The 25,454-nt window shown below is 39.5% G+C and overlaps 1 long non-coding RNA gene across 1 annotated transcript in view; it reads right to left on the minus strand.

The window, feature by feature from the left end:
- Window positions 1–25,454, minus strand: part of LOC112983652 (uncharacterized) — a 197,630-nt gene that overhangs the window by 57,418 nt on the left and 114,758 nt on the right. The window lies entirely within an intron of this gene.

Here is a 25,454-nt window from a genome sequence, read left to right on the forward strand (position 1 = left end):
AGCAGCAAGGCATAATTGACCCACTGACCCCTGGGCTAAGCACATTCAAAGCAAGGCCTAGAGACCACCAGCTGTCTCCTCAACTTCTACCAGTCTCCTGATGCACATCTTTTCCTTCCCCCACATCCCCACCCCCAACTCTGCCTCCTCACACTGAACAAAGGGACAGGAAAAGGCAAACACTGCACTAGCTTGCTTTGCCTAATCCATTTAATTTTCAGCAGCCCTCCTATTGATGAGAGCATGAGAGCTGAGACTTGCCAGAGGATGTTCTAAGCTTAGTAGAATTATTTTGTAGCTCTACACTAATCAGATCAGCAATAGCATTTGTTCCATTTTTCTTTTTGCGTGCCTTATGAAAAAACAGCATTATACCATGTCACTTCCACATATAAAACAAACTGTAAAGACATATATGGAGCAAGGCTCTTCAGCATACAGATTTCTTGCATGCTCTGTCTGCAGTAAGTGTGAGCAGAGGCATTTTTGAATTCCTATTAGTACCATTTCCTAAACTAATTGCACTGTCATGCACAATTTTTGCAAAAAAACCCAACTCCTCACCTCTTTAAGATGTGAAAGTTTTGTCCTTTCCACACACCTTCAAATGAAAATGTTTTGCAGAAAGTACATTTTAGGTCAATTAATTCTACAGCCTTAATAAGCTGAGATGCTGATTCACATGTACTTCTGTATAGTCCCCTTGGTAAATTGAAAACAAATTTGATCCCACAAACAGTCACGCAATTCAGACTGACCAACATAATGCACTTCAGTCCTACGAGACATTGGGTAATTCTATTGATATTTGTGGAATAAGAGGTTGCTTCACTCATCATTGGCTTGCATCCCTCTGCAAACAGTTACACTGAAGTCTCTCATACAAAGAAACCATTTTGGCAGCAGGCACTTAGATAAATATGCTACCTTTAGGACTATGACAAAAGTCATTCCACCATGAAATTTATCATTTACACCATTTCATCCAGTGATAGCATAATCTTTAATTGCAAGACTGTGCTGAACTAATCTGAGGGAGTATAAAAATCTTTAAGAAATTTCTGGTTTACTGTGGATGTTCATTACTGAAGTAGAGAATACCATTACTTTAAAAAGAAACAAAAAAAACCACAAAAAAGATAGATTCTTCCTCTTAAAATTGCATGTCTATAAAATAATAAGCACAAGTAAGGCTAACAGAATTGGAATTGTGAGAAGCAAGATAGCTCTGTGTATTGCTTATTGCGGTCTTCCTCATCTATAGGACTGGCAGGATCACCCCCCACACACACATACACACAGGCTAGATATATTAGTTCACTCTATTCTCAGATAAGACAAAAAAGTGCAAATCCCAAGAGGCAAAACAACACAGATACAATCACAATGTAAGAGCAGCCATGCCGAGCCTGGCAAAGATCCAAGGAGCCCCAAATTCAACACAGGGCTGTGGCCAGGGACAGATGCTTCAGGGGAGAAGAATAGGAGGAGGATGAGTATTACACAGCCCTTCTTCCCAGCTCCCACCCATCGGCATTTAAGAGTCTCACTGAGCTGGAAGTACATTTGGACTAACCTATTTAATAATAGTCACCAGAAGACTTATCTTTTACAAGTTAGTCTAAATTCTTTCTAAGCCATTTATACTTTGGGGCCTGTGGTATTCTTTGACAATGAGTTCCAAAGCTGAATTAAATCAAAAGGAGTGAGCCTTGCCTAAGAATGGCATCCATGCACATATCATGGAAAAGAACTGGATATGGATTTCAGAGAGTTTTAATTCTCTGCATATATTGGTTATATGAATAACCACAGAACAATCAGTTATAAAACTTGCTGATCTTCAGAGATTATGAAACAATAAAGACTAAATCCCACAAGCAACTGTAAAAATATCCAGCAGAATAAATTAGATTGAGTAAATTAATAAGTCTGCACTGTGGATCTCATTACTGGCACCTGAATCAAGATCATGTACCAACAGATGGCACACATTTTTTATCCATTTTACTTGTATGAACTTCTGTGGGTATACTGCACAACATTCAGCATGAATTCATATTCAGGGAAACAGAATAGGAAAGATTATGAATATTTTATACAGGCTGAACCATGACAGTAAGCACAGCTCCCAAAAAGGGGAAGTGGCTAGTGTTACCATACTAGCTACAGCCCCAGGAGACCACTGATTCACAGTCTCTGAGTCAGACTTCCCTTCCTTCTAACTTCCAGTCCAGACACAAGCACTTTGTTTCAGCTTTTCTAACCTAATTTGATCAGCTAAGAAAACAAATCCCAGTATCTTCCTGTTCCTCCTCTATCTGTTGTTTGTGCCACTCACTTTACCTCAAGGGGAAGTAATCCTGTGGGCTGCTTTGTGCTTTTTTGCCAAAGGCATGGCAAACCCAGCAGACTTTCATCACGTCCATGGCCAAACACCTACACCCTTGTGCAAATATTTAAGGCCAGACCTATAAAAAGGCTTGGTTAGGAGGATTTTGGTACCCAGACTGAACCCTCAAAATCCCCAACTAATCCCACGGACATTACATTTTTGTTAGCAAACCTTCCCAGCTGCCTGAAGTTCTGGACCTGTGCTGAAACAGGAGTGCCCCAGGCTTTCCAGAGCTGAGTAGCTCAGGGTGTATTTCATGTTTCACCCTAATGAGCACCCTCAGACTAGGTGTTTGCTAGTCTCACCCGAGCTCACCTACCATCAATAGGATCAATTCTCCACAAAGGTAGCTAACGTGCTGCCTCCAGTAGGGCATTTTTCCAGAGTATCAGTGATCTGGGTTCAGATTTCCCTCTCTGAAGAAAGTATTCCAACCAGCTCAATGTACTGAAGCTAGGACTATTATACATCAATCTTCTACTACAGCTAAATCCATTTTCAGAATCAGATAAAAAAAGAGAGCAAGCGGGACTTGGTGTTAAGTGAGCAACACGCATGTAAGAATGGGACCCAGACTGTAATACACAGGCCTTGAACTGCGTATGTTTAATCTAGTAACAGCAATACACAAATAAACAGACCTTAGAACAGGACCAAAATACAGGCCTCTTCCAGATAAAATATTGAAATAATGTGCTAACACAAATATTGAGAATCTACTGAGAAATATGAGAAGTATCACAATCTTCTGACTACATGGGTATTGCAAAATCCCTGTATTTCAAACTGAAATCAAGCCAAAAAAACCCAAAACAAAAAAACAAAAACCCCACAACACTGGGAAGTTACATGGTGCCACTCAAATGTGGTTCAACAGGCACTGTCACGAACAGGAAAAAAAGCAATGGATGAAAAAGTTGCATTAGTAACATGATTTCATGACCCAGTTCCTCATTACTGTCAGACTGACTAAACATTCTGCCAGCAGGCTGCTTTAGACAAAGGAAATCTCTTCAAATTAAATATAGAGAATAAAACCCAAGCCATAACATTTAATAACCACCCCCAAAAAACCTCTAAAACAGATTAATATTACCCAGGCCTAAGTCCAGCAATTCACTATATCAGAACAGGAAACCATAAAAGTTTACTAGGACTAACATGGAAGGGAGTGAAAGTAACTCATCCCTGCATGTGATTAAAGGGAAAATGAAGCCAAATACTTCTAAGGTTACAGTTCTACCGATAAGCTCTGTTACACATTTCACCACAGCTCACGAGAATTTCAAAGTTATAAAATTAATTGTAAATTCTGGACCTCAAATATTCTTCTGTATGAAAAATGAGTATTTGAAGTCCTCTCTTCAGGCGATACCAATAATACGGACTACAGTGTTAAACACAATTTCCTCCTTTTATTTCCATATGCTTTAAAATGAAGGGAAGATTCCAGTTTAAAATACTTTAAATACTTCCTTCTTTCCCTTTGCTTTTAATGTTTTTGTACAGCAGATCATCTGAAGGCTAAATTTGTTTTTGATGATTTTCAGGTAATATGCATGAGGACCAGTGCTGAGTGCCAAAGTTACTCTATGTAAGGTCTTTTTATATACATGGTTATGATTTATTATTGCAGTACTTCACTTATTCAGAGTTAAAGACATCAGTATTATTTTTGGTAGCACTTTGTGTGTACTTTGCACAAATGTAAATGAGCATCCAAAATGCAGTTTAAGTTAAAAATATATGGTTTTTTTTAAGAAACAACCTTGCATCAGACAATCAAACTTGCAAGATTTCTAAACAAGCCATTTGTCCAATGCAGAACCTAAGCCAACAGAATGGAGTGGTTTTATCGTAGAAGAAAAAAGGTTCTACACATTCATACTTTAGGGGGTTACAATAAAGATTTCATGTGTTATGGAGCAGATTGCTACCACTTCATGATTTGAATGATGAAACAATTAACTTGTCTAACAAAAAAACTGAAAGGAATTCAAAGGGAGCTAGCCAAAGGCAATTATTGTATTAGCAGTAATATCCTCCTTTGAAAACAGAAAATCTACTTTCAAATGTCCTGTGGGCTATGGATTTGCTTCTGATGTCAACGGACGGAAAGCAGGTTTCCTTTTCCCTCTTTGAAGAAATACAATTCATCACTGTCTTATCTGACACATAGTCATTATGCTTTTTACAGAAGTCAATCCTTAGCTTCATGGGAGGTGCTCAGCAGAGCTCTTGCTATAGAATAAAGGCATCTTTCCTAGAAAGGTAAGGCAAAGAAAAAGTGGAATTTACTATTCCCTAAAGACATCTCATTCTGAAAATTACTTTGGTAGAGTCAAACTTACACTTGCTTAATTGAAGTCAAATCTATTTGCACAACAAATGCTTGCAATTTCCCACTCAGGTTTTAACATCAAACTTTTACCACCCACCACGCTATTTTAAGTAGTAAATTTTCAGTAACAGTACTTACTGTAGTAAGTACTAGAGTAAGTACAGCCTCTACAGCCAAGAAGCATGATTTTCAAGCGGAATAACAAAACAGGACAATTGTCCAGTCACATAACACAACATTTCCCTGATTAATTCATAATGGGATTTTTTTCTTCTTCTTCTTAAATATAAGCATGTAGCCTCAGGAGGCAATTTGAATACAAATCGGCAAAATTGCATACGTACAAGCAGCAAATACCAGCATATTATCATGGAGATGAATCTAGTTCTGCCAATTTACCTACTCCTAACTCTGCATATTTCTTAAGCTGATGACAGAACTGCAGCACCACCTCTGGGAACCTGACAGCACCCATGTTGCTAAAGTTATACCTATTTTTCCAGGTTGATAAGTACTAGTTCCTAAATCCTTCATGAGGCACTTAGACTAGTGCACATCAGAGGAAGCACAACACCCATTGCTTCCATATCCAAGGCAACATGAGGAAGGAAGGCAGAAGGAGAAGGGAAAAGATGAGCATCCCTAAAGGCAAACACCAGTCAGAAAAGTTTGAATAATTCTCACTAACAGCTGAATAGCTGAATGAATAGGCTCGTTTGCCTGGGTAAGGGGATTAAACCTTGCTTTGAATCTTGCAACATGAAACTCCTCATGCTTCCTCCTACCTCACTCATTCCTTCATAGCTGTTGCTGTAAGGATCCAACACTGGCAGTCAAGAATTTGAGATACATTGTCACTTGACAGGCTTTCTAGACTAGGCAAAGAATTAAATCTAACTATTAAATGTTCTCAATAGTAAGAACAGGAGTGTAGTAATCTTTTACTCCAAAACAAAGAAACAAAAAAACCCCACAAGACTGTCTTAGCATAGTATTTGTGCATGTGTGCTATCTAATACACTACTAATCAAACATAAGACATTTCAGAACTATGTAAAAATACCATGAAATAACCTTATACTATGGTGGTACACAGATCAGTTAAGCATGTTTAATTTCACAAAAAAACTTCCAGAACAACACCAGCTTGTTTACTTATTTCTTGAATTACCCTGATCTCTCCTTACCTCACTGGTGGTGCCCCTGTAGGATGATTCACTATTCACAGGGGAATCTATCAGAACAAACCTTTCCTTTTCTCACCAAGTTTGGACTCTGAATCTAACTCTCTGAATGGTTCCTTAGAGTCACTAACAGTTGTCTACTACAATAAATCTTTGAAAATGAAAACAAAGATGTGTTGTTTAAATATGCACTGTCATTGTAGAAGTAAATAAGCACGATTAATGTTTTGCCTTAAAACCATCTGGTTTCTGTACGCAGAAAAACCTGGACTTTATCTATTGTTCAGATAAAATATAATAATACAAATTGGTTATAAAGGAAGCTGTTTATACAAGCCTCTTTCCACCATTATTCCTTTCCTCTCTTCTCTGCTATTTATTTTAAATTCTACTTTAAGTGGATTAGACTTCATCCATAACCAGTTTGTGATTGTGTATTGCCACCCTGCCAGCTCCTGCTAAGAGACCACTGAAATCGGCAGCTCTCCACCCTTCTACTTGTCATGTTAGAGACTTTCCAATGTTTTTCTTCTTAAAGTGATTAGAAAGGCATTCCAGTACTATTATGCAAAATTTGTCACCAGGTACTTTATAAGCAGAGCCTGGATAGGATCAGATCACCTGCATATTCCACAAGCACGCACAAACCTGCAGTAAAAGAACATCAGTAAGACTACAAGGTCATGTGCTTAAAAAAAATCAGAGAAAGCAGGATTTAAAGTAGTCTGTGCCTATGATTAAAAGCAGAAGTGTAATTAATAACAGCAAAACTCCTTAGCTTTGCATTATATCTCTAGTCTTAAAGAAGGTCTTCTGATCCAGTTCAGATCTGGAAAAAAGCAAGCTTAAAGTATGACATCATATTTCCACCTGACTTGAGTCTTCACAAAAACTGAGATCTTTCAGATCACTTAACACCCTTCCCAGCCACTTGACCTAAGAACAAAACTGATGGAAGAGCATATTCCATGTAGCACAGAACCTTCTACCTATTCTCATTCCCTTCTGTTCTTTTCTCTCTAATTTATTCTCTGACTTCCTACCCTCTTACCCCCCTCCAGTTTCCAGATCCCCTTTCCAAATGCAATTGTTCCTTATTTCAACTTGGCCTGGCTGCTCTCAGTTTATCCCACATCCTCATTACTTCTTTTTCTCTTTCTGACCTGCACTCATCACAGATAGGTCTCATTTACTGTCTCTTCTTCCATGTCTCTGTGCTCCACGATTTAACTCCTTCAGCCCACCCCAGCTCTCTCCATATACTTCAGATCCTTATCAATTCTGTTTCTCTTCTTCCATATTATATTAGCTCCCAGTCTTCTAACTTTTCAGTTCAAGCATCATTTTCCCTTTCTACTCCTTATCACCTAATCCTTTCTCAGCCACTTCCATTTTCTCCTATTTGCCATTCACCATTTCCCCTGCCCAGTTTCCATCTCACCCCTCCTCCCCAGGCTCTTTGCTGCATTATTTCTGTTGTTGCACTTTCACTTCAACATCCAAATCAAACAATCTCCTCCATACTGTTGCAGCCCATCAGGGAAGCACGGAAGAGAGTCTCCTTTACTAAAGCCAGGGTCCAACCAAAGCCCACTAGGCTGCAGCCTACAAATGAAATTGCAAGGGAAGTCCTGCCAAGTTCTACGCTTCATGTTCAGCAGGGACAAGAATCTTCACCATTTCCAGAGTTCTAGTAATAATCTCTTTAACATGTCCATAATTAATAAAGATTTTCGAGATCATATACTTCATAAAGGGGGGTTGTACTGCCAGCTCTCAAGTTCCTGCAACTTCTCAGAGAAAAGTTGCCAGAATTCCTTTTAACAAGAACAAAATAATGCACTTTTGTCCCTTCTTGTTTTCTGGAGAGAAAACAAAAAACCCCAACCAACACATCCTCATAATTACAGTTAGCCTGAGGCATACATCTCACCTGGAAAGCTTAGGTTCAAATGATTAATGCTCAAAGTTTAAAGCAACAAGGAACTGAAAACATGCTCTTACAGTGAAAACAGCAGACACCCATAGTAAGCTGGTGCAACTAGTCTCACCTCTAATGTTAACTATGTATTTTGCTTTTTAACTTTTGGAGCAAGATTTTGTATGTTGGAAATAAAACACCATTCACGGAATTATCAAGATCCAAGCACACCATCTGAATCCATTGTAAAAACCATGCAGAGATGCCATCTGCTCTCTTGGATGGGCTGTAGCTCAGTTTTCCAGAAGACATTTTGCTTGTCTGCAAATAGTGTTTCTCTTGCACAGTACATAAGGGTGATGTCCTTTGTGTCTTTTATGCTACATTCTCTGTCGTTCAAATGAATGGAAGCTGTCACTGAACTCTCAAGGCCAAACGATTTGTGCCTTATTTAGAATAATTGAGGCTCTGGCATTCTCTTGCAAAATATAACAAAGGGAATAGCATAGTGTTTTAAAAACCCTACAAGAGGAAAAAATAGCCCTACCTCCCTAGTCTCGGTCCTTCTTATCTCTAACAAGATGTGCAAGAGGATGCACCACAGTAGCAGAGAAATGGAATAGGATTATTGTATTAAGACTATTTATAACATGGAGAGCAGAAAAAGCTATCATAATAGCTGCTAATGGAAGAGATGTTATCATGTGTCTTTTGTATCACCAAGGACTGTAAGCTCAACTTAAAATCCCTGCCATCAGGCCTGCCTCTTGGCAAGTTTAATACATCATGGCTATTTGCTTTGAGAATGGCTTGTCAAGCGAAAGGCCTTCACTACCACATTCCTACGATCTATGATAAACACCATCTTGCAAAAGGATTCTTGAAAATAAAGAGTTCTCTCAAACAGAAACACAAAGTGAAAAATCTTTCTTGTATTTTGCAATATGCTCTGGGAGCACGCAATTCCCTACCTTTACAAGGATTTGATCCCGACAAGGTATTACACGCTTTGCTCCCAATCAAGGAAATCACTTTCCCATTAAGTCCAAATGTAAACACGTTTAAACTGTGTAAAATCAGAGCTTTCCATTTTTGAGAAAATCAACCTCCAAGTGACAATTTTTCCCTTAGATTATAAGTAATGCCTGTGAATAACAGCCTGATTTTTCAGAATGGATCGAACAGTAGTTCACGTTAACGCAAATAAGAACTATAGTTCCAAGCTCCTTTGATAATACAGAAATAAAGAACAAAAAGAAAATTAAGGTTGGAGAATTAGACAAGGCAAAAGCTATACATAATAAAAGATAAATCATTGCTTTTCAAAACGATGACTTCTAGATCAATGGAATTTTATTAATGGCTTCAGTATTCCACAGTCTTATGCCTATTTGTAATCATTTAAAGGAGTTTCCCAGAATCACATAAAAGAATTATTTTAGAATTACTGCTTCAGATATATTCTTTCTCCATATATTCTAAGGAATAATCTGAATAATTTTTGGAAGGGAAAGAATTTTTCACCTAGGCAAAATACAAGTTAACTCTTTGTTGTATCTGGATTTATTTTCATTGTAAACAATAGTTATCAAAGATCAGCTTAAATACAAAATTCCCAAGGACTTAAATGGTCTTGGATTTCTGATTTCAAGAAAATACTGTCTCCCTTCAGGTGATGTGGTAATTACAGAAAATTTAGAAGTCAAGTCTGCCACTTTTTTCCCCAAATCAAATTATGAATAGTATCACATCAACTAGAAATCTAAATGCCATGCTGCTGCTAGAAATATTTTGGGTTATGATCTTATGGAAATAGAACAGACCTCCGCACACTAATGGAAACAGTGGAACACTTAATTCCATATATTCCTTCAAATTAAGCAGGTCATTTTAACTATATAGTTATTGCAAGATTTCCCATCTCTAAGAAAATGTAGTAGAATGTAGTAGGGAGGAGAAAAGGGTCTATACTGTAACTCTCATCTTGCATAGATTTATGGAAAATGTAACATCCTGTGAATTTTTGAACCACTTATCCAAGAATCTTTAAATCTACTATAAAATTGGGAAAATACCAGAAAAATATAGAAAAAGTAGATTTTTTTCCCAAAGAGAGGTTCAAGCTGCTTCATGGGAAAAACATTACTGTATCAACTACAGTCTATCAACTTAAGCATCAGGCTTTTCATGTCTTGTGTGTCACTATGTCTACTTCAGCACAGGCACATATAGACAAAAGTAACAAGAGGTTAAACTCAGAACCTGTAGCATATACCTGTAGGGCTATGAAATAAAGGTGGCCAGAGTCCTTCTTACAGTACTGTGCTTGAGTAAGTTTATTTCTCAGTCCCAAGGATTTTCATCCTTTACAACTATGATAATCTATAATAGCCAATAAGGCTGCTCAAATTTAGACAGAATTCACTGTATTTTCAATCTATTCTGTTTGACAAAGCATTAAAATATGGAACCAACCAAAACTGGCGTTACCATTTTTTTGCATCCAAGGTGATATTTTTTTGAACTAGACAGAATTGTAGAAGAAAAATTCAGATACAGTTTAAGCTTTTTATAAAAAATGATTCTTGGGGGTAATAGAGGGGTGAATTCTGGGGGGTATAGACAGGTGAATGAAGGTCTTACAGAACAGCTCTGAGCCTTACGTATATTCAGGCTTATATGTCTATCATGAGATATTAATCAGCAATCTCAATACAGTTAGCAGACACTATTGTAAGTCATCTATATACTATCAAATTAGGCATCTCATTTAGAAAAGTGCTAAAACTTATACTTTCCTCTCACTTTCCAATCCTCAAGGACAGAAGATGACAAAGCAAGGTGAATTGTATTGTTTCTTTCCTATTATCCACAGACTGCTGAACTCAATGCTTTTACCCTGCTATGCTTCATGCCCTAGTCTCTATTGATTACTAGTACACAAACCCACTGAAATGAAAAGCATACCTTTAAATTTTCAGTTAACTAAGGGCCTGATTTGCTTATATAACTTCTCCTGCTGTTTAGGGATAACAAGTGAAACTGAACAAAACAGCTTGATTTTCAGGCATCAGGCTAAGTTTCCAAGGTGCACAAATAGGAAAAAAGATGAAAAAGCCCTGTTTGGTTACTTGCAAATTGAGCATACCATTCATGAACAGCACTGAAAGATGATAAAGACAGAAACCACAACTTCATTTTCACTTCCAACTTTAGAGAATAGAGCTACAAGGACCAATTAAGCTGGCAGTCTTCTATTCAGATTTCACTGCATTTGTTCTAGATTCTGAAATAAAGCTACTAGAATAGAGTTTCTCCTGTTGCTCTTTGAAGGTTCGTCTTATGTTGAGTCTCTTCATGGGGGAGACTATGGTATATAACACCAGATGCTCCAGAATTTATCTTTATAAACAAATTTTTCCAGTTGACTGTAGCTCCTGGAAAGGGATCAAAACATATTCAGGAACAAGGGAATAGCATTTCTTGGCCTTTTTTTAAGACTCAGTAACTCAATAAGAGCAATTGGTTCAGAACCGTATTTCAAGCAGGTACCTCCTTCTAGCTGAAAAGTCCTCCATTGGTCTTTATTCCATAAGAACGCCACATTTAAAAACTGATTGTAAACTGATTCTAAGAAGTGAACTACAACCACATTTTAACAGATAATCACATTGGTTCTATCTTTATTTCAACACCTACATTAATTTTCTTGGTTTAGCGTAAACAATTGTGAGAAACAAAACATTCTGCATGTCAGAAGAGATACTGACTGCAGCTGGTCAGACAGAGCAGGGGCTGGCTACAGCCTGCTGAATATATCCAGATTACTTTAGAAGGCAGGGAATGATAATTCTCATGTAAAACTAAACCTGATGCTAATGAATATGAATATGGAGGATATATAGGTTTGAGAAACATCTGGTGTTGCTATCTTACACATCAGAAAAATATTTTCTGCAAAATATCAGGAGAACAAAACTGAACATGCCAAAAGCCTTCCCTGAAAAAAGTATTTCGGAAAGACTTTAAAAGAAGAGTGTCTTGGAAAAAGTTTCAGTATTGTTTTAAAGAGGGCACTTTCTCCTTATTCAAACAAAAATAACAACCTTTCTTCCTCCCACCTTTCAGAAAAAACCCTCATTTAAAAACAATCGTCATGTGAAAATCGGAGGAATTCTGGTAGATTTTTAAGTCAACTTTTCATCCTGATTCAATCTGAAATATTTTCCCAGGATATGAAACTATGTCCCTCTCTTGTTCTGTTGAACTAAACACTTCAAATGAAGTGTATCTGGGATGGAGTGAACCACATTATGAACAAACTCATAACTGTTTTAAGGGCCTAACTGTAAAAAATATATTATTTTTTAAACTTTTTTAGTGACTCATAATGGACTAAATTCCACTCTTCAGTATGTAATCTGTGACTCCCATTGAGGTAATGAGCATGTGTACTCAAGAGAATGCTAACCAAAATGTTGGTGAAAGAAACTGTTTGTAGGATTTGCAATACTAGAGCATTTCATCCTTTACCAAAGCCCAAGATAGTCTTTAGGATCAGTGCCATTTCTGCTAAATCATTTACACTGACAATACCAAATGCACATATGGTGGGGAGAGGGCACAACAAAAAACAACCCACACTCATGGGCATAAAATACAGTTTGTCTTCCTGCACATTTTAACATGCCTATTAATTTAAATCCTAATTTTTCAAGTCTTAGCCAGAGGTAAAGCGCTCAAGTACAAATCAGCAATCTGTTCCTTCCTGACTGTTGCCTAACCATAGCTATGGCCAAGCCACCTGACCTCTTAGTGTTGGATAGTTTCCTTCCCTAGATAACAGATTTCTGCTTCTTTGCATGCAGCTGTCTGAACTATACTGTCTGGCTCATACCTGTAGAGACCATGCAGAAAAAGACCCAAGTATCTGAACGTTTTTGAAGGTACCTGAGACTTACCTGAAGCATTAGGACCTTCATAACATGTACACACATTCATTTGTTTTATAAAATGAAAGGGAAAATAGCACCCAAACGTTACATGAAAGGCATAAGCTAGCAAATAGAGTAGGGTTCAACACTTTGTTTTTAGCCCGAGGGTATTTAGTTCCTCATTTCTCAGCTTTTTGGAGAGCCCTGTAATCATTAGTTTATAGGCAGAGATGGGAGGCAGGAGTAAGGATCAGAACCAAGCGCATTTTCCAGGAGTGTACTGGCCATTGGGCTGCAAAGCTATGTGCCCAGGGAGCATAATGGGAAATACTGATCTTGCATTTTCTACTGCAGAGCAGCAAAGCACTAGAGATGGGGAAGTCCGTCTAGCCAGAATAGCCTATAGCTAGGGAAGGTGAACCCCTCTGGCTGAGGAAAGAACTCAACTTCCTGTAGAAGTTTCCAGATATAAACACCCCAACACATAAAATTGTGACCTTTTTGAAAAAGCAAAGTCAGGACACCGGCAGTACAGAAACCTTATGTCAGATCCAGCAGTGTATTACTTTGCTTGGGAAAGGCCTAAGTGATCTTGAACTAATTTTTGTTCTGGACAAAACAAAGAAACAAACCAACCCCCCCCACACACACCACACTCCTCCTCCTCCACAACCTATTATTTTGTCTCAAACTGTCCAGGGGAGAGAAAATATCTGAAGCATAAAATTAAGGGGCTTAGAAGCACTCGCACTAATTTCACGATATAATTGAGTAGTGTGATATATATTTTAATCTCACATCTTCATACTTGGACTGACAAGTCATCAGGAGGAAGGTGATTTGATACAACAAAGGAGGTGCAAAGGGAGCTGTCAGGCTTCATCCTTTCCTATGAAATACGGACTAGGTCACTAAAGTAACTTATCCATCCACTAGAACACTAGCATGGCATCAGGGCATTCCAGCATGTCAGTGGATCCTCACTCTCTCAGGAAGACCTACATATCTAGCTCACATGCTACAGAGTAATCTGGAAAAGCAATGACCTCAGTGTAGAGGAGGAGATGGCTTGACAACTATGCCCTCTATGCTAAGAGAAGGCCAAAGGTCAATTTCGGTATCTGATGATTCATGGTGGAAGAACACACATGGAAGTGCTGGACTTCCTTATAACAAGCCGTGGTTAGTATATTTTAATTTCTGTATCCTGCTCACAGTTAGCATTGCAAATCTGAGATGAAGCATCTACACATACGGAGATGCAGTGAGAGCTTCTACTTCACAGATAGGACTGTAAAGCATAGTGGCCATAAACAATGCAGTTCCCACACATTCTTCCTGCACTGGAAAGTTTCTGTTACATGATAAGCTAATCCTCGCAAATCTCATTTGCTTTCAGCTACATCATTAAAAAAAAATCTATTGCCAGGAAAGATAAAACAAATCTGAATGCCATCTTTAATTAAAAAGAAAAAAAAAAAAAAAAAAGACTAAAGACCTCATATAGTCCCTATTTACACCTGTACTCCCCCAATGAATTTAGTAATGTTGCGTTAGTGGACTCGGGGGGGCATATTGTACAGCTCAATTAAAGACAGAAGAATCCAGATAGTCTTGCTGTATGTTTCTAATTAAACAAGATCACCACCAAATAAATCATGGCTTAGAAGAACTATGTCTAAGGACATTGTTACCACACCAGGATATTAAAGGACCAAAGTAAACCCTGCTGCGTAACACAACTGAGTACAGAACCAGACTAATCTATTTAGCTAATTGTTCCTATAGTAACCATCTGCACCCTATGATTCCAAGGAGCTACAACAGAAAAATAAACTAGTAATAATGAATAATTAAAGGTCAATTCAGAAATGCATATCAGAAGCAGAAGTATTTCTAAGTAAGCTGTTGAAAGCTTATCAAGTGATCTGAGGTTAAAGCACAAACAGGTAACCCTGGTCACAATTTGATCAAACATGTCTTTGACTACTTGGTATTCCATCTTTATCTCGCCAGCTTGCCCCTCTCTGTTGTCCAAAGAGAATGTGATGATGGGTCAAAACAAATTCTTAGTTACACCCCTGAAATCCCCCTGATCTCATGTGCTTGGCATTGTATGGGTGTAACTGACATGAGAATATGACCCGTTATATGCTGCACCCAGTGATGAAATTCAGCTACCACACAAAAAAGGGCAGATTCCAGCTCAGGATTATGGAAATTAAGCCAAGTAAAGGTGAATAAGCAGCAAGGCTTTAAAGCTCTTTCTTTTTTTTTTTTTTAATAAAAGAAAAAGAAAAAGTCCAGCATGAATGAATGTTCATGGTTTTTTTGGAAGCCTAGGATAAAACTTACTTGTAAACATATACGTCCTTTCTGTCTTTTCCATGTTAATTATGAACAAATTTGTAGTGCTAAGATTGAGAATTTTTCTACCCAAATGTGAGAAAAAGTTAAAGGAAGAGGGAGGAATTTGAAAGATAATTCTGTATTTACCAATAATCTCACATTGATATTCTTTGCGTATTAACACATTACATACAATAATATAAGCTAGACCTTTCTAGTGAACAAAGGTATATCAGACATACAAGATGTAATCTGAAAGAGTCCCTGGGCCAGCAGCATGTCAAAGCCAAACTTAAAACACAAAACTGGTATCAGCATTCAGTTTTCAAAGGACAACCTACATACTTTAATATGGCTTGACTTTGAAGCGAAACTTAATGACAACACAAGCCACTATTAAAAGCATTTGGTGGTGCAGCTTTCAATTAATGAACATACAGGGCAGGTACACTGGAACTTTCTCTTCTTTTTATTTACTTATTTAAACTGCCGAAAAAGACTAGGGAACTGGGAGAGCAGCAAAATTTGAACTAGATCCCACATCTATGTTCACATAGCCACTGAATTAAAAAAAAAAACTGAGAAGTTCAGTTTTCCTTGGACTGAAGAACGCTCTTCAGGGAGGAGGAGTTGCATATGTTAGTTTCAAAACAGACACTGGCCATGTCTGTACAACACAATGAAGCACATTTGAAGCACAATGCAAAAGTCCTTAAACTAGTTTGAAGTACATTAGCCTGCCTTTGAAGAAGCATTAGCTCGGATCCAAAAAGTGGTTTGGCAAAGGTATCATTCCACCCAAGTAAATGAGGTCTTGACAGAATAAATCAGATATGCAGAGCTACGCTTTTAAAGACAGCGTGCAGATCCCAAGTACTGGCTTTCACTTAGTGGTAGAAGACGTGCTCCAACTCAGGAGCAGAAGGCAATAGTTAGGCAATAAGCAGCTGAATACTTCAAATTCTAAATAAATTTTATATTGACATTAGGAAAAAAGCAACATTAGGCAATGATAGAAAACCCAATTCCAGAAACAAGTCAAGCTTATTTGGCAGTTTTAATTGCCATGTTGGAAATTAGATGCGTCTTGGAGCACTGGGCCTTATTCTTTCCATAAGAGCAATTAAGGCAAAATTTGACTTGTTCAAAGACCAGAAAGGTGCCCAAGTTATTGCTTTCTTAAAATCTCCCCTAGAAGAATGAGGAGAATTTAAGAAGGCTAGACACCTTGTTGCACTATCCAAAGTGAGGTGGTATAAACATTGTCCTCAGAGTACGTTACATGATGACAAGGTGGCAGGGAAAAGTACTGAAAGGATCCTCCTTCATACATGTAAACATGATGGACTAGTGATAGAGCATTGAACTTGCTTCTACTGGTGGCTTGGCATCTTATCACAGGCACTGTCTTCTTCCTCTGATCTCCTGCTCTAAACTGTTAACATAGTAATAAAATTCATAGCTCACTTTTAATGCAACATATCCATGCCGTCCATTTCTCACTGTGCAGTACTAACAGCTGTGGAAAAAAAATTTTAAAGTGTTACAAAAAGTACTTACACATATAAAACTATTCTGAGTAGCTTTTTAACAGTGGAATCTAACACAGGAAATCAAACTAGAACAACTTACATAAGAGTCTGATTTTAATCTTTCTCAGTGCCCAGCTCCCTTGGAAACAAAACAAAAAAGCTTTACCTGTAGGACTTAGTTTATGGGGTTGCTAGTTTCACCTAGCTATTTAAATATTATCTTGAATTCATATACACAATTCTCATTAACAGAAATTTATGTGCACATAAAGGACTGAAATGTGTTAAAAATCTTTCTGAATTTCCTGTGCTCAAGACAAGTTTTTCGATCACAGTATTCAGCTTTCCCCCACACTTTCCTCAGAAAAACTACTTGACAGATAATTAATTTCGCTTTCTGTGTGTGTTCGTCAGCTATCATATTTGCATAAAGACTACCAAAGGCCATCCTTTTGAAAAGTGTTTATACAAATAATTTTAATAATAGAAACAATAAATTATACAGGTTTCATTTCTGCAACCAAGAGGAGATTCCAGGAAGATGTTTTTAATTCATTGAACATTTAAATATTCACACCACTATTTTGATCAACCTGAAATCCAAGATACAAAAGTTATCCTCAAGTGGGAAAGTGTGGGGGAAAGCTGAATACTCTGATCTAAAAACTTGTCTTGAGCAGCAGTTTTAGCTTCACCTATACAACGATAAGCTCCGAGTTAATTACTACTATGCTGGAACAGGATCTTTGGGTTTGAGAGTTCTCTGAAAACCATTTCAACGCTCAAGACAAATGAGTTCAGTTTGCTTTTTGATTGAAAATTACCAGGAAGGAATGGTGGACAAAAAGTAAAACCTCATTCTGCCTCTGTATGAATCCATGGTAATCTCAAATCTAAAACTGCAGGTTTCTGGCCCTCTGTCTTCAACAGGAATAGCAGAATTGGAAAAATTACAAAGACAATTATGACCTAAGTTGGAATGACTGTCATGTGCAATAACTAAAAAGACTACAATTCTTGAAATTGGAAGATGACAGTTTAAAGGGACAGCAAGGTAACGGACATCCATGGTATCATGACTGACTCATGGTACCATGAAGAGTCACTGACTCTGCCAGTACAAGAAGGGCATCAAATGAAACTAGCCAGATTTAAAATTCAGCCAACTAAAAGGAGGTAGATCCATGCACCATGCAGAAAGCCGTGGAACTCCTTACCACAGGACATAGCATGGGCTAAAGATTTTCAGACACAGAAAAGTAACTGGACAGATTACTGGAAGAAAAAAAACATCAAAAGCTATAGCAAACAGGCATCATATCTGCTTCAGGAACATCCTGAACCACAAATTGCTGGAAGAGTGTTCTGGAGTAGTATGCTGTGTTTTCTGCTATTTTTCCCTTAAGAGCCTGTGACATGAGACTACCAAATGCCTTTGGCCAATGCCAAATGCTAATCCAAGTAGATTTTATCAACTCAGTCTCCTTTGTCCAAATGTTAGCTGACTCCGTCAAAGGACTCCAATGGCTTTGTGTTCCAGTCTTTCTCATTACAAAAAACTGTGTCCAATCTTCCTCAATGGCAGATTTATCCTGTGTTCATTAATTCTGTTCTTTACTGGACAAATAAGGACATCAGATTTACTGGTATGAATCTCCCCTGAAATCCTTTTAAAAAACTAGGGTTACATTATCCACCTTTTAGTCCTCTGGCACCAACACAGTCTAAAGCAAGGGATTACACACCACAGTTAACAGGTGAAAAAAATTTCATCCTTGAGCTACATTAGAACACAGTCTACTTGAGTGAACACTATTTATCTGCTCATACTACAACCTTTCTACCAAGACTTCATATTTGAGACAGACCCTCTAAATAATCCTCCATAAAGAAGGGTTCTGGTGTGGAAATTTCCTCAATTGCTTTTGCATCTGAGCACACATCAAACTTTGACTGGCCTATAAACTCCCTAGCAGTTTTGGTATTAGCAATCCTGACGTATTCAAAGCAGCAATGTTTATTAGATTTGTTGCTTCTTTTGAGTTGTCTAGACTCTTGCTCAGGTCCAGAGCATCGCTGCTCTCAGAGTCTTGACAGTTATGCTCTCCCAGTTCTCCCCAGACCTGGACTCATCCTTTTCTGGAAAATTAAATTGACACAGAAATCTCTCTCTCTCTTTTTTTTTTTAAACTAGTAAAAGATTTTTCTTATACAAATGCAATGTGCGTTTACACAAGTCTATCAAAATGCACACAAGGAAAAATAATTTTGGAGACAGATTAATCCAGAAGGAGAAGCCTTCCTAAAGGAAAACACATCCATTTTAGACTGTTTACCACTCACATGAGAGACTGCCTTGTTCTTCATATAGGCAAATACATCACAAGAGACAGCAGAACAAATCTGAGTCACTAACAGAGATCAGCATACATGCACAACCATGAACCAGATGAAGAGACAGACCCACACAACCTTAACTTAATACACTATGTTTTTCTTCAAGTCCTTGATCCAAGGTTTCAAAATAAAACATTTTGCCCCACTCTAACAGCTCCTCTGCTAAGTTCACTTCCAAAAAGCTATGTTTTATCTTCACTTTGACCTAAACTTCACTAGAGAAAAATAAAACACAACTTTATGGAAAGAAAGGTCCTTTTGTTTTCGTAAATACTAGAATATACACTTGAAAGAATACTGTCTAATCCCTTTCATAGAGAATATGCTTGTTTTTGCAAGCTGCAATCAAGACATCTAGAGCCAACATCTCATATTTTCATCTCACATTAATCATGATTTAGCAAACAAAGAGAGACAGTTTGCTACTACGTATTACCACCAGAATGCATCAAATTACTCACAGCCAAGGAGCGAGAATCCTGCCTGGGCTTTGCAGTGAAAGGTGCAGCCATTAATGCACACCTCTGCCTTTCTCAACCTTGTGCAGCTGGCCAAGAGGTGACAGGGAGGGAAGCAGGAGCACATAAGGAGGCTTTCCCCTGGTACTTCTTTCTGTGAAGTAGAAGAAGGCCCTGACACATCATCAGTTTGCACTATATCCTGATGCGGAAAGGGACAGAAGCAGAGTGCTGCTCTGACATCTCAAGGCACCCTAATTATATTATACATATATACATATACAGACATGCATACCTATAAACATAAAGACGCACACACCCCAATACTAAAAACAAGTTGCAATGAGGAAGCACTGGCATTGCCAAGCTGGTGCCAAATAGCAACCTACAAGGAACCGCGGGCACCAGAAAAAAAATTCACTATCCCCATAGCAAAAAGAAGATGTAAGCAGTAACCTGGGAGAGATAGGGGGGAAAGGAGGAAAAGGCTGAGCTGCACTGAACCAGATTCTCCCTCCCCCTCCTCACCACTAATTAGCTCATTGCTAGGAGTTCTCAGAAAAGACACCTTGTGATACCCCCCAAAAGCTGATTTTCTCACAGACTTAGAAATCTCAAGCACATAATCCCCATAGCCCCTTTCTGCTTTATAATCACCAAAAAATAACTGCAGGCTATAAAGTGAGTATTATGATGCAGAGTTCAATAAGCAATCCACTGCTATCTTCAGTTACTGTCCCATGACTGCAGGCTAACATTATCCTCCTAAAGCTTTAACTTAAAATATGTTTTCAGTTATTTTATTTAGCCTCTGCTACAGACACACATTTAACTTTACTGTCAGTTTCAAATGGAAACACTTTAAGAGTGCCTACAGAAGCGCACACAAACTTGAACAGGCCCTAAAGGATAACAGTGAGTGCAAATGTATGTAATATTCAAGTAAGTTTAAATTTATAAATTTAAAATTCTCTTCATATTCAGTTTTAGACCCCAGATATTTTTCTTGGTGTGTTAAATATTATCAGTAACCTAAGAAGGAAAGGTAAAAAGAGTAAGATACGCACTAATGCTTGTACACATACATATCATTTGTTATCACCACTCATTCATTATTCTCTCCATCACAGTGACTTCTTAGCTAATTTCTTGGACTTGTCACAGAGAAATTGTCATTTGGCCCACAGGAGAAAGTGGATCATGGCCAAGATTTTAAAGAGAGCAATTCAAGACTTTTGGGATTAACACCCTCTATAAGAGGCAATGGGGGATAAAAAAATAAACAAACAAACCTGAAGCATTATAGTAGTAATGAATAAATACATGCTTCAGTTCATTTGTCTTAATTTTTTCACTTTAAGCATTTTCTTTTTCCTATCTGCTATTACAGCATGTCCAAATTACACACAAGAAAGGATCTACACCTACTGATAGGTAGGGTTGGAGGCAATATCCCTGAACAAAGAATTCTTTACCCATTTCTGGATATTACTTCATGTCTTGTAGACTCAGCAATCATCTGTCAACCAGCAGACACGGTGGACATAAATTTAATGTGTACATCATGCCATGTCAGAGCAAATTCATGCTCCAATTCTTTTACATTTTTTTCCTTCAACTCAGTAGGCATCATCTCCAGCAGTACGGGAACACTTGCTGAAAATTAGGCTAATTAAAAATTGTGCCTAGACATCCAGTGATTGCAATGTTCTCAAGCTATACTTGGTCTAATAAATTTAGGTAGATGCCAGAATAAAACTACACTTCAGCATGTTTTACCACATTATTACTATAGGACCTAGAATTTGAATCTAGTGTTCTTGCAATCATGACAGATTTACTATAGTTTTCACTTAATAAACTAGATTTGTATGATAACATCTGTATAACTGCTAGAGTTTTACTGCATTAACTGTACTTTAACCACAGCTTTATGATTTAAAAAATATGGGTTTGGGTCCGTGTTTTATTGGGTTGCCTTGCTCAAACGTGCTCTCCATGGCAAAGCAGTCATTTTTTTCTGTTCCAGCTCCTGAAACTGTAACATGAACAGGAAATACTACATTCATTTACTACCACACACGGCAACCTGCCAGAAGCTTGTCTGTTCTCTTTCTCTAGAGTCCAGTCCCCTGGAAGGTGAATCTTCTTATCTTACATATGGTCCAGACAGCCACAACTGCCAGCAAAATCCAGTGATGCTTAATGGGTGAGCTGTGCTTCCAAGAAACAGACAAAGGCCGAGAGCCTGGAACTGGCCAGTTTTCAGGTCTCTCATAGTGTTGCATCATCTTAAAGAAACCCTGCAGCAGAACAGGGATTAGAGACTGTGCATGACAGCTCCCATCTGCCAAAAAACAATGAAAATACACAGACTTGGAGAAAACATTTTATACTATTAAAACCAGATGTTCCCATTCACCCTTTAGGCCTATTCATGGTTCCACCTGCATCTCAAGGTGAGGGAAGTAATTCTGCTCCTTTGCTCTCATTTATATGGTATCTGCTTTCCAGTTTGAAGAGTTTATTTGGGCCACTCTCCAATACACTGTGTTAAGTTTTGTAGTTACATGACAGTATGTGATTGGTAGTCCAGTCATGTAAGACTCCACTACCAATTTCACAGACAAGCATTAAGTGAGCTACCATTTGATGAGCAAGAGAGGTAGAAATGCATGTGTGTAACTTAAGTGAACTTTTATTTTTTGCATCCCATGGCTTGAATGCAACTGCACTCTCAAGGTGTTTCTGGGGCCAAGTGGAATCCCACCAGGAATTCTTATGCAACTAAGTTACCTATGGTCATAAAGCAAGGTTGAAATCTCTTTACCTATTTCCTATCTCTTGCCTTTCAGCAAGAGATGTCTTGGTGGCCTGGTGGACAAGGCAAACATCTTAACCCTACCAGAGGAAAGCACATGTCTAACATTAGGACAGGACTGAGACTCTTTAAAAAAGGGTCTGGTACTTTCAACTTTCTCCTAGGACTTTGAAAATCAAGGCTCAATTTCTGCTCCATCACAAACTTCCTACATGATTCTCAGCACATCATTTGGCTCAGATCAACATATACCAAGCCTCAACACATCTGACTTCAGCTTCTCACAGTACAATTCACAACCCCCAAGTTCCTGCATGAGGAGAGAAAGAGTTAGCATCAGTGAATGATATTTATAACATCATACTCTCTTGGGGGGATTGGAAGAAACAAGGGAAAGAAAGAAGACACCAAGCTTAACTTTATTCAAATAGGAAGCATTGAACACAATCCATCTTGCTCTGATGCACATAACATTTCTAGATTTCAATACTTCAGTCCTCTTCCACTTTCAGTATGGGTAAACAGCTTGCTTTCTCAGGTGATGGTGCCCAAATTTTATGCAATAGCTCACAGGTTAAAATGCATGCCCAGGAAGTTGAACACTTGGATTTAATGTGCTCCTCAGTTCCAAGGGGGGCTCAAAGATACATTTCCCATCTAAAGAGGGCCTCAGCCACCAAATAAAATAGTGCATAACGATCCATCCATTCCCTATGAAACCCCAGTCACCCTGGTGAAACACTGTCACATAAATGGGGACAGAGAAAAGAGCATATGGATAAAAGCAAGCACAGCTACAATGAGGCAGAACTGAACTCGGTTCTCTGCTCCTTCCCATGCATGTTTAAAAAAAAATAGATGAATAGGAGCAAGAGCGACGACCAGCATCCAAGGTCTCTCCCTGCCTCCCTTGTTCATGTCAGCACCACCAGGCCAGAGTCAGATCCTGTGTTGTTCTCCTTTCAGCTACTCGTACCTGCACCTCTCTCCCCACCGTGACACACCGCAAGCAGCAGGGGTCCGGGGTGCCGAGCCCAGCGCTGAGCACTGGCAGCAGGAGCACTCCACAGGACTCTGGTGGAAACTTCAGCAGTGAAGAGGAGTTCGCAGATATACTGAGGCCTGAACCTCTATATGCTCTTGTGCGCACAGGCCCTACCCTCTCTGTATCCCATACATCAACTAAATATAAGTAATGAGGCTTCAGAAGTTGAACGATGGGGCCTAGCTACACTCCCTGGCCCCTCCATTTGGCAACGAGACTGAGCTGGCAGGAACAGGTAACCCTTTGAACAACACAGGTCCAGCCAGAAACCGCTTCTGCCTGGCCCCGGCCCCACAAGGAGACTGGCTCAGCCTGGCTGCTTCACCTGCGGGCTCCGGCACCGCCTTCTGGCCTCCACACTCCTTCTTCCCATCAGCTGTTTTTTCTTTTGTTGTTTTTTTTTCATCCTGGGCACGACAGGAACAACTGGGATTTAGAGGGGCTGGCCTAAGCGGTCCCTTTAAGGCAGGATACGAACGGGCTCTGCGCACACACATTAAAGACAAATCCCCCCGAGGCCCGCCGCTCTGTTCACAATTCGGCAGGTACAATTCGGAGCGCCGTATTTCAGGCAAAGGCACAACTAGTTTTCAGCAGTGGAAGGATGAGCACGGCCTGCGGAGCACAGCCCGTGTGGGGGCCGGACACCCCCCCGGCCGGCGGGAGCTTGTTGAGCCGCCGGGGCAGGGGCAGGGCCCAGGCGGGGGAGGAGAGGGGGCAGCGAGGCTCCCCCGCGCGGCAGCCGCTGCCGCCCCTGCGTTACCATGGTGATAACGGCAGCGGCCCGGCGCCCGCTCTTGCGCGGGTCACGCTTGGCTACAGGGAGGAGCAGCCTTCCTGGCCCTGTTTTAGAGGGCACTAGATCCCTGGCCTTCCCATGCGTTACAGTGGGGCTGGCACTGCTCAAAAATAAACCGAATTACTCGAGCACGCGGGTACCCCCAGCACATCGGTGTTTGAAAGCCCTAGCCTGCACAGTAGCAGCCTTTCTAACAAGAATATTATTCAGTACAAGTCAAAAGCAGGTGACAATTATTGTTTCAGTTTAACACAGCAGCAGTCTGTAGTACCCAGAACGATCATGATGACACCTATTAGCTCTGAAAAGCCTGTAGTAGAAATTCACCCTGGAAATACCTACATCTCCTGCTGGGAGCGTGCCAGAAGCTCTCCCTGCAAACACAGCTTTCACCACAGGCTGAAACAAACCTTTCTCCCTTTAGTTCAGGCCATTCCCTCATGGCCAAAATGGCAACAGCACATGTTGTTTTTCTGATACAATCACATGCTGTAGCCCCAAACCCAGTGGGGTCACTGCTGTGCGGGGAGGCTGAACAAGTCACACATCAGTGCGAGCTCCCACAGACTCTGTACAGACTGACTGTATCCCTTTCTGCTAAGCAAAATAAGCAGATAGCAATATGCCCACCCATCACAGGTTTAAATTCTGCGTCATACTCCTTTGGCCCATTGCAGGCCTGCATGCTAACTTCAGCCTCACCATCTAGGCAACAGCAGGGCTCCTCACCCAGTCACACTGGGAAGCTGAGCTTCCCAGCTCCCTGAAACATCATGTTTAAGCCAAAAAGATGGCAAATGAAAACCAACACTCAGAGGAGCTTCTCTCCACTCTCCTCCAACAGCCATGGACAGTAGAAAACCTGGCTAAGACTCCAGTGACCAGGTACCAATGGACCTTTTCAAGGCTCCACTTGCAGTAAGGCTCACCTTTCTGTCAGGGATCTCAGGCAGTGTCTGAGAGCAGAGCAGGCTTTGTCAAGATCCAAAAGAACTGAAAACCAAGAGATTGCTCTTCCTCCTACCTCGGTCTTCCCCTTTTAAAATCTTCCTTTCCATCAGTCCTGAGCTGCCTTGCAGCTGTGACAGGGGGATGTGCTCCTTATCCTTTCAGCTGCCTGCCTGTGCCAAGAAAACACCTGACAGGGCTACTTAGCTTTACCCCTCACATCACTAGCCTGTGAATTAAAATCTCTCTTTTCTATAAAGTGAGTTACTTTTCAGATTCTGAGTGTTTAGTGACATAAAACAATTACTGGAAACCACTCATTTGAGTATG

The sequence above is a fragment of the Dromaius novaehollandiae genome, chromosome Z (assembly GCF_036370855.1).
Source record: "Dromaius novaehollandiae isolate bDroNov1 chromosome Z, bDroNov1.hap1, whole genome shotgun sequence".
Lineage (NCBI taxonomy): Eukaryota > Metazoa > Chordata > Aves > Casuariiformes > Dromaiidae > Dromaius > Dromaius novaehollandiae.